The following is an 11,353-nucleotide window of genomic DNA, read 5'->3' as shown; positions in this document are numbered from 1 at the left end:
GATGATATATTGTACACTTGACCCCGATATTGGTTCTTATGGGTTTAAATGGGAGCTTAAGCATAACTTGATAATACTTGAGAATAAAAGTTTGACCTATTAAAAATGCTAACTGCAGTAAACCAGAGTCTATCCTTTTTGAGCTTCATAACCCCATGTTAGCTTGCTAAGTACGGAATGTACTTACACTTGTTTATTTTCTTTACTTGGATAAAAATCCCGGATGGGTAACAGATGACAATGGGTATGAGGATTTCCCGGAGGATTATTAGGCTTGTGGTCAACCAGTTGACCTTCCCTGTGATGACGGCCACGAGAGTTCATTCTATTTTTATTATTCCGCTGTGATGTATGAGACTAAGTTCTATTATAACTCTGATGTATGAGACACTGTGATGATACTATTGTAATTTGTCAGCTTGTGTGTGTGATTGATTCCTGGGCACACACGAGTTTAGTGCATTCAATTTTATCCTTAAAATTGGGTGTGACACACTGCGACTCTGGTATAAGCTAGTTATCGACTCTTGTCTTGTTCAAGTAGGCTGCATCGATCCGGTCGACCTCCACTGCTCGAACTAGATTAAGGTCAAGTTATCGGCTCTATCTAAGGGTGGCGTTCCTTCGGATAGATTCATTAAGTTACCGATATTGCTTATTGCTTCCATTATTTATTTAATTACAGCAATATCACTTCGCCCGATTGGGATTAATCTAGATCGGCCTTATATCTTTTTTAACCCATCGTTTGTTAATCTAAATTTGATCTAATCTGTACTTTAAACGATGAGTTATATTTTATTGGTTGTTTTATATCAATCTTGATCGTGCATAGTGTGCGGTTAAGGCATGTCTGATCTTGAGTAGATCTATTGGCTAGTGAAACCATTCCATTGCCCGTTATCACAGTATGTGTGATTCTGCCTCACACCCCACTGTTAGCACTGTGGAGTGGGGATAGTTATTTGGTAGATCTGTTTCTGATAGGGCATGACCTTAACTATGCGCTATGCCTAAATCGACTGTTTTAGCCAATATCGAGTGCTTTCACGAACAGTTCACGTCACGAGACTATTAAAGTAAAGATAGGTTGAAAGATGTGTTAGCCCCATGATCTTATTATTGTGTTACGGCCTGTATGATTCTGCCTCATGCCCCACTGATATTGGTAATAAGTTAGGGTCGTCGAATCTATTGTTGCTTCTATGGCCTGCATGATTCTACCGCATGCCCCATTGGTCATAGCGATAGATGAGATCTAATATGTTCATTAGATTTATCTTTATTAAATGGTTAAATGACGATGGGCTGTTTTATTTATACAAAAGGGATTCGGTTACTGACAGTCATTGGCTTAGCATAAACTAATTATTGTTGACATCCTCTTGCCATTGACTAATGTTTGTCTAAATAATGAGATTTATTCTGAGTGATAACCGATTTACCTTCCATGAGCTTTAATTAATTTATCTTTATGAGTATGCTGGCTCTCAGAGCCGTACATTCGGGACTGTCTGGCAACACCGGCATGTTCCGCCTTAAATTACTGATTAGCTTTCTCTCCTTGTCAATTGCAGGGTCAAATTAACGGGCACGTCTCGAGCATCCCTACGCTGAAGTTAGGCGGATATCCAGCTCCATCGAGCGGACCCTTTCGCTTGCTCGTGTGCCCTCGGCACGGGACGAAATTTCGCGCCGACAAATATGTTGTCATAGCACGATATTAATGAAGAGAGGGATGACAAAAGTTTGATAGGAATGAAATGAGTTTCATTGGTTCACTGTTTTGAACATATGAGTATTGAAAACTGGGACATTAAACCCCCACTAGACTGGCCTTAACGTTCGTCCTCCTAAACCTGTCCTAAAAATCTTCAAAATGGTTACATACATTCATTGACAAAGGAATTAGATTCTAGTGCGTGCCAAGGCACCAAGCTAGCAACTTAGTAAAGGCTCAAATAAATAAATCCCTCATCTTACAACCAAAATAAGAGCATCCAACTATAGAACACTACTGTGTCATGCAACTTGTCCAGAAGCACAGCACAGTCGACAACTAGACAAATGCTGAAGCCATCAATGCCTGCAGTAAGATCTGTTGAGCTACAACCCTGGCCAATGTTGCCTCACATGGCAATGCAATTGAGATGGAACAAGCAATTCGGACACTACAAGCATGCCAATCCGATTGTCACGGTTTGTGGTCCTGGTCATCAAAAGCTAAAACTGCTCATGCCCTACAAAATTAGCTGCTGTTTGTTTCAGTGCCAAACTTTGATTGGCCGTGAAAAACATGACTGCACTAGGATGGATTTCAATAGAGTAGTTCGTCGGTTTTTTTTTTTTTTTTTTTGAAGTGGCCGAATTTGGCTTTGCCTGTTTGTCCATGCCTGAGCAACGTGGCAGCATTCTGTTCGTTGCAGTAAATGCCTTTCGTTCTTGATAAGGAATTCCCGGTCGGCATTTATATCTTGAATAAATACTAAGCCAAAAAATGTAAATTGGGATATGACTGTATTTCTCGAACTTAAGTAATCTATACTAATTCGATCAAGAACCATATCAATATCAACTATATTTTGTTGTTCAAAAGTGATGATGGGTGGGACCGCATGTCAGACTCATTATTTTCTAAACTTGGCCACAAATCAAATGCTAACCTTTTAGGTCTCATTTAATTTGGCGCTGTGTACCATTTGGCCAAAGCAAAAGTGTGGCCTGGCTCACTGGAGCTATAGGCGCAAGCCAAACAGATCCTATTGCTTTGCCAATTAATCTTGATATTGTCTTCTACCTTTGTACTAGACTATGTAGCGTGCCCGTACGTTGCTATGGGATAACTAACAATTTATACTAAAAACACAAGGATCGCACGATAAGATAACAATACTGTTAAATTAAATACCAACGTTAAAGTGATATTTAATCAAAAAAACAAAGTTTATGAATTTAACACAGTCACGGAGTACGCGGCGTCGCAGGCTCACAAACTCTAGAGCTTCCAGAGATTGGGTCGAATCCAATCTAGAGCCTCAGAACCCTACATTTTTTCTTGGACGGGCTTCACTTCGGATGCACCGGTAGCAATATCAACGATCTCCAGTTGATGGACCAAGTCGTATGGATCCCCATACAATGACTCAGACATGTAGATTTTGTTCTCCTTGTACTTGGATACACTTGTTTCACTGAAGCTTTCATTGAAATATTTAGACACAAACAGTGTCTGATCACCGATGTCCCTCACCCTGGACCACTTCGGCGTACGGTCGTGGAGGTTGCACTTGTAGATCGCGCTGTTGTAGGTGAAGCTCTGTATCTCGTGGAACGTGCTCACCATGGCACCCACAATGTGCAGCTCACCATTTGATTCTAGGTAGCTACGGTGGCAGAGCCCCATAGGTGGCGACAGCGATGGTAGCAGCGTCGTGGTTGGAGTAGCGTTGGCGGCGTTGCTGCTGCAGATGGAGATTTCTCCAGTGCAATCGATCGCCAAGAACTTGTCTTGGCAGTGGACGATGGACCCCACGGAGAACTCCAGTTTGGTGTCGAGCAGCGTTCATGCGTTGTCGACTCCAACCCGGCAGAACGCGACCTCCATGGAGCACCCAAGCATGGTCATGGCCACGCACTCGCGGCCGGCGGTGTTAGGCGGCGCCGAGAGCACGATCTCATGGAAGAACACGTCCCTCATGTCTTCTAGCTTGATGGCTCTGCCTGCGGCATCCACGTCCCCGTAGCCGTTGGTGGGATGAAGGACCCACCGGCCGTGGACCCTAGACACGCGTTCCGATGAGGACGCTGGCGCGACGTGTTCGCCTGCTGGCGGGAGCTCAACGCGGGGGGCACAGGCACCGGCGAATGGATTCAGCAGCGTCACGGACGCCGCCTCATCCATGAGCGCCAGCCACCCACACGAGGAGCCGCACGCCACCTTGCCGCGCACGTCGGGTAGCGTCTTGGACAAGACCTTCTCCGGGACGCAGTAGAAGCCAACGCGGTCCAAGTCGGGGTCGAACGGGAGCAGCAGGAGCGGCCCGAAGGTCGTGAACGGGACGGCGGCGCACCATGGGGAGCAAGCGGATCGGAAGGACGCCGCGTCGTGGCCTGACGTGAGACGCTGCCCGATGGACTCGAGGAGATCCTCTAGCAGGCCGGATCTTCAGTCAGGGAGAAGTAGGGACCTTCTCTTGGGATTGGGAGGCTGAGCCATGGAAGACAGATGACATCAACTATGGTTCACGCAAGAAACAGCAAACAAGGGCGATAGAACACGTGAGCGTGAAACTAAATGAAAGGAGGAAAAAACTGTCCCTTTTGCAGATGCAAAGAGGGGAAGTAATTAAATATAGGTAGATTTAGCAAGGTTCTCAGAAATGCAAAGAGATTGCTTTTGTCTTAATTCTCTTTCCTTCTGTGTTAATTCTCTTTCCTTTTGCTCGTTGCTATGTACGCTAGTGCATGCAAACATGCAATGTGTATATGGATAGCATAATAATTTTCTACTTCCTATTTTGCCGTGATTCCTCTATCACATGACAGGCAATATTCAATCAAGGAGAATGGCACGATCAATCAGTAATTAAGATTAATATGTAATCAATGTGTAATCGGTTTGACCAGCCTATAGTACACTGTAAATTTATTTACATAGTAGCGTGCCCGTGCTAACGTTACGGCAACATTCGGGGACGCAAGTTTAGACTGATTTCTAACAAACTGCTACGGGTCACACTTGAGACCCCACTAGGACCCTGGTAAATCTGAATGTACCCAAAATCACATACAGATACAATCATACAAATATATCCAGTTGGAAATGATTTTTGGCCTCCATCTTTCGGTTCTTTCTTTGGACCCCAGATCATGCAGAAGATACACAAATAGGAAATCCCATTGCAAATCCCTACAGTATGTTTGCTCATTTTAAGTGAAGATACCAGCTTTTGGGAGAATGGATGTGTTCTATGCACTGTCTATCGAATCCTATGTACGCAACAACTTATCTTATTAATTATTATACAGTAGGTTAAATTCCAGTCATGTAATTTTACAGAATAAGCAATCCAATCTGTGAATAATCAAACTGAAGATCATAACTCACATTCTGCTATCTGCAAGAAAAAAATGGGACATGAAAACGTCACCATGTCCATCCTGATGTGCTCGAATATGCTGCCGGATTGATGCCCAAATTCACATCTCCCAGCTTGATTTCCCAGTCCCACCACAGTGCATGGTCTCGTCCTGATGCAGCAGATGTCTCTGTCCAAATCGAAATTCATCAGCTGGATGCAGGACCAAATATATATACACATTGTAGACCTAAATTATCTTAACATTATTTTATTCCCGTTGCAATGCACAGACATGATCATAATAAACAAAAAGAAACTAATATCAGAAGTTAATAATCACACTGAATCCATGGGCAATGGTTAATATTCCAATTTTCCAACTTGTTTATCGGAGCACATCACCATGTAATTAATTTGATATGTGCTACAGGTACACACACATGGGTCAGGAAAAGTCACAAGCCAGAAATGAAAATTTTGGCCTCAAAAAGTCACAAGTCAGAGATATTGAGCACCATCTAGGCCTTGTTTAGATTGTAAGTTTTTTCACTCTTTCTCCATCACATCAAATCTTTGGACACATACATGAAGTATTAAATATAGATAAAAAATAACTAATTACACAGTTTGATTATAAATTACGAGACGAATCTTTTGAGCCTAGTTAGGCCATGATTGGACAATAATTGTCATATACAAACGCAAGTGCTACAGTGCCGAATACTGATTCCTAACCTCAATCTAAATAAGGCCCTAATTTCTAAGCAACGCCTGTCGGCCTGATCAAATCATCATCATATCTGTGCTGCGACTGGGAGCATTCGCCTAGAACTTCACAACTCACTGCTCCAACTCCATGATGTCATCAGAACATGTATAAGGCCTTGTATAGATTGAGATTAGGAATCAGTATTTGACATTGTAGTACTTTCGTTTGTATTTGACAATTATTGTCCAATCATGGTCTAACTAGGCTCAAAAGATTCGTCTCGTAATTTACAATCAAACTGTGTAATTAGTTATTTTTTTATCTACATTTAATACTCCATACATGTGTCCAAAGATTTGATGTGATGGAGAGAGAGTGAAAAAACTTGCAATCTAAACGACACTGTAGCACTTTCGTTTGTATTTAACAATTATTGTTCAATCATGGCCTAACTAGGTTCAAAAGATTCGTCTCGTAATTTACAATCAAACTGTGTAATTAGATATTTTTTTATCTACATTTAATACTCCATACATGTATCAAAGATTTGATGTGATGAAGAGAGAGTGAAAAAACTTGCAATCTAAATAAGGCCTAAGACACACTTGGTGGTCTCTGAAATCTGAATTGGTTGTACGTCTGCTCAGTCTCTGAATTTTTAAAACCACCAAGCAACCAATATAATAGGGCACATATGTACGTTTGCTGGCGCAACAACAGGCTACCACTGTAAATAAAACCAAAGCAACATCTATTAGCCACACCAAAACCAAATTCCCCAACTCAGCAACAGTAAATTTGTGCTGGAGCAAGCAACAACTTCCAGCAGTTATAAGAGGACAGTGTAACCAGCGGTCAATTTGCTGCGCGATCCATGCGCAGATTGAGCAACCAGCAGACAACCCTCTCCCTCCCATTAGTCCTATGAATACTGGAATGGAGGGAGCAAACAAGCTTTGCAGGCATATAGACTGTTGTCAACTGTGATAGTTGTATACTTGTATGGCAAATGGTCCAACAGCAGCAGAAGCAGCAGCATACATCTTCTAGCAGGTACAAGACAATTATATACTATGGCAGTAGAAGCAAATGGCAGCCTGTTATTCAATAATAACCCACAGAAATTCCGTTCCCTATACATATCATCAAAGGCAGCAATTGCTTCTTTTTAAGAGAGTTACAACTAATCAACTTGCAATTGATAATATCTTCAGAAATGCTCCATCGCGCTGAGACTGGAACAACGAATCTCTCAGCTGATCCTTCGTTATATCTTGTTTCTGCTCTTGTTCACATCCTGGAGTAGCCCTCGTATTGCTTCATGAATGAGTCGTTGAACTTCTTGAAGCTCGACATGATGGCAGGGAAGTCTTCCTCTGCTGGAAGGATAGTTTCCGAAGGTGGAACACCCTGTGTTCAGAGAAAAACAACAAATCCATCACTTCAGTAACGTCCTCTCAGATTTCCTACTCTGTTGTTGTTGTTGTTATTTACAGACCACAGAAGAAAATCGAAGTTACATGTCTCAGAAGATACTGATAAGAATATAAAAAACTGGATGAAGGTCAAGGGCAGCAGATTCAACTACGCTTCATTCTCTTCTTTTTTTTTTCAGTGACACAAAATGGGATGTTTACTTATGTTTCACACTATATATATTCCGTTCTGAGGTCTTAAATTTATGAAACTTCATACATCACAGATAAGTAATCAAATAAAAAAATCACTTACCCTTCCTTTTGCCCAAAACCAGAGCCCGGAACAGTGGAAATTCCTGTTGCCTCCAGGAGCTTGAGGCAGTAGAAAACGTCTGGTGCTTTGCAGGCTCTTTTTGCCGCCTCAATCGCTCTTGGTGGCAGCCGTATTTGGGGGAAAGAGTACATAGCTCCTGCAAAAACACAATCAATTGCGAGAGAATCTAGTAAGTAAGCAATAACCATACTCTAATTGCTGCAAACCAACAAAGTTTAGAATTTTGATGTTACCTTCTGTGAAATTGCACACGACATTTCGGCAACTGTTGAAACCATCTGTCATCATGCGTGCTCTCCTCCTCAAAGATTCATGGACGTACTTGCTGCAACATCATTTGGAGCCACATCAAACATCAAACTTAAGAATGTACAAAAAAGACAAATAAGTATTCAGTATCCCGCATAGTTTCATTTTTCTACTGAAACTGGATGCAGACTAAAACTTCTGAGGGGCAGTATGTTTAACCTTTCAGCAGTGAACTTGGGGTATGAGACATCTCCAGGTTTAGGAGGGTTAATCATTACTCCCATCTGTAAAAGGAAAACTTATTCAGAACCCCCTTTTTTCCAGAAGCAGCTATTCAGAACTGCTTTGTAATTTGGTAAAGCAAAGAAACGAAGCTTCAAGCAAATTAGCATAGCTTGAACTGAATTAGGTTAAGAAAAATTGGGGTAGGTCCAAAGAATGAAAAAAATGCATATAGTAATAACCTGTACAGCATTGCGGGTTAATGTGAACGAACAAACTTGTCAGTAAACAAACCACAAAAAAGAAGGGATTATTTAAGATGCTCAATCAATTATCTGCATTCTATAACTATACCGATCCAAAGAAATTTGTAGAATTTGCTTGATGCTTCATGAATAAAATCAGTGTTTGACATAATTTGAATTTGAAAACTTCTAATTGAGGTCCCGATATGAATCCAAACATGTGTCATTCCAAAACAGAGTACCAGGTTTAGTGAAGGGAAAAATAATAAAGAATCAAACATTGAGCAGTGTTTCACTTACAAAAATTTGCCCAGGAACATTTGGACTCAGTGATATTGATGCAACCTTGTAGATCTCATCTACTGTCTGCAAGCTCAAATCAACAGAGTGGTTAGCATCAGACCTTGAACATTATATTCAGAAAATGACCTTCAAAGTGCCTTTTTGTACAATAGAGTCTAGCATAAGCCTTATTTAAGTGCCTAGCTTGTTTAAAGGGAAAATCTTAACTGACAAAGTTTAAAGGTTTCCAGAGCGTTTAACACTACTCTGCAGTTTAGGCTGGACAAGGACACCAGTTGTAAATGTACATCGTGGTGGCATAAATATGTAAGTCCAGTAGACCCTACTGATTACTCTAAAGTTTCCAAAAGTTTGTCAAAGGAGACTTTGGTAAAAGTAAGACATTGATGCAACAAATGTAATAACAGCACTCTAGTCAGTTGGGTGGACCATTGGCCCAAATTGCATTGTGCAAGATATTCACAATTAACAAAGTTGTACGGCACAGCAAGATATTCACAATTACTTAATGTGTTTGCAGCTGGGTGTGAACAATTCAATATTTTTGAATATCTCATTTACATCTTTTCATACACTCATTGTCTCATTGACTTTACGTAGCTAGGAACTTTTCAATGATACTTGGGACAAGTGACATTCTGACATGCTGCAATGAAATATTACCTTTGGAGGATGATTTGTCATTTCAAAGTATCCACCACGTTGTCCACACACTCCCCAGTTCCCTTTGGACACAGTGTGGAAAGAAACAAGCTGAAGCTCCCTGCTTAGTGGCGGACCCATGTTGAACATAACCTGGAAAGCATCACATGGTCTAAAAGGCTATATGCTTAACTTTCAGAACTAGCAGCTTCTGATTTGGTCCATGAAACAGCCACCTGCTGCTAAACCACGAACAGCATGCAAATGACATTGTTGCCAAATTTCAAGAACAGCTCCTGGAATAATTGGCATACCTTTTTGGAAGTGCAGATAGCTCAAGCACAACATTTCACGGGAGAATTTTTACAAACACCTTACCTCCCCTACGTGCCTGATGAACGCCTTGCAATTAGCAATTTTTCTGTCCTTTGAGAGCCCCGGTCTAATGCTAATGGCATAAAAACAAAGACCATTTAGTCTGCACATCACCAGCAGTAGAATCATCTAAGCACAACTTGAACCAATCAGGGATTCTAGAATGATAAAGTGTTAAATAGCATTATGCCGATCATGGATTGGTATAAAAAATTTAACAAAGCAAGAATGAGCTGCTGCTCCGGCCTCTTTTAGCACATCAGTCTTTCTCTTCTGCACTACACGTGAGGAATGAGAGTGAGATGTCCTTGAGAATAAACGAGATTGACTCTGAGGTAGGGATCTTCATGGAGTCGCTACTGTGCTAAAGAACACAGAAGTTGGAGGTGGCAGATGTCATGATTTGTTCTAAAGCTTTACCTGGATCACGACGGGCGAGGGCCGACGCGGCACGCAACGGCGAGGGCGACGGGGCAGGTGCGACGGCGAGGGCGGTGCGTGACAGGCTTGGCGTCGGCCTGCCTTCTCTTGATGGCAGCGCAATGGGATCGCGGGCGCTCGTCCGCCCGGCGAGGGCGAGGGCGACGACTTGGGCGGAGAAGGGAGGCACGCTTTAGTCTTGGCTTCGGTGATGGCATGCGACGGCGGCTTCGCACGAACTGGGAAGGAAGGATCGGGAGCACGCAGGACTAAGGGAGGAGATCATGAGCGCCCAAGATCTGTAGGCGTCCTGCTACCCCGTCCAGCGCCCGACAGCCCCGCGTGGCCCCTGCACTTCGCCATGCGCCAATTCCTCGCCGGGGCCAGGCGACGGGATCCGCGGCCGGCAGCCCCGCCTGGCCTCTGCGCCAGCAGCTGGCGACTCCGCACCGTGGCCATGCGATGGCTTCCAAGCCCCTGCGGCCTGCGACCCAGCATCCACGACAGGCGGCCTCCGCGCCATCGCCCGCACGGCCTCCGCTCATCCGGTGTCGCCAGAGAGGGAGGGACCTCGCCGCCGCGGCCGAGGCGGGCGGAGCGGCCGAGACTGGCGGAGGCAGGCGTGCGCTGCCAAGGAGCCGGACGGCGGTGGGCTGGAGCGGCGCCGTACGGATCGAGGCACGCAGGGCCGTGGGATGGGGAAGGGCGCAGTGGACGCCGTCCGTAGGGGATGGGGAAGGGTGCCGCCACCATGGTCGCGGGGAGCAGGGCCAGCGGCGCGGCGGCTTTGGTGTCGCATCCGGGGATGCATGCCTATGGCGGGCGTGGGCGGCGGCGGCGCGGCCTGCTTGCAGCGACGTTTCTTTGCCGGAAGGGCGACGGGATCACAGGCGTGGCTAGATCACAAATCAAAATAACAAAAAAAAAATGTTCACGTTTTATTCTTTTTAACTGTATGAGAAATAGTGAGAAGAAATTACAACAACAAATTCTCTAAGGCCAGTCTCAGTGGGGGTTTCATCTCCCAGTTTTCAACACACCCATATTTTGGAAACAGTGCAGAAGAGTTTCATCTCTACTCCTATGAAATTTTTATCTTCTCTCTCTTCATCAAGACAGTGCCATATCAGTATATTTAATGTCCATAAAACTCTATAAAATCTCCATTGAGACTGGCCTAAGGAGGACTAGGCACGTAAATAAATATACAAATTGAACAAAGAGCAGCACTATTATTCTCTCTTTTGATCTGTTTTGTTTTCATTAGGTGTGGCAGAACCGCATAATCAAACGTCTTTCAGAAGTACTTGTCTTCCATTAGACACTAAGTATTTAAGAAAAGGACACTAAACTAC

At 43.5% G+C, this 11,353-nt stretch overlaps 1 pseudogene; it reads right to left on the bottom strand.

The window, feature by feature from the left end:
- Positions 1 to 6,834: 6,834 nt before the first annotated feature.
- Positions 6,835 to 10,905, bottom strand: LOC136550902 (glutamate--glyoxylate aminotransferase 2-like; annotated as a pseudogene).
- Positions 10,906 to 11,353: the final 448 nt, after the last annotated feature.

This window comes from Miscanthus floridulus, chromosome 4 (assembly GCF_019320115.1).
Source record: "Miscanthus floridulus cultivar M001 chromosome 4, ASM1932011v1, whole genome shotgun sequence".
In the NCBI taxonomy this organism is placed as follows: Eukaryota; Viridiplantae; Streptophyta; class Magnoliopsida; order Poales; family Poaceae; genus Miscanthus; species Miscanthus floridulus.
Note: the sequence above shows the minus strand (reverse complement) of the source record. Positions and strands in the feature narration are given on the sequence as shown.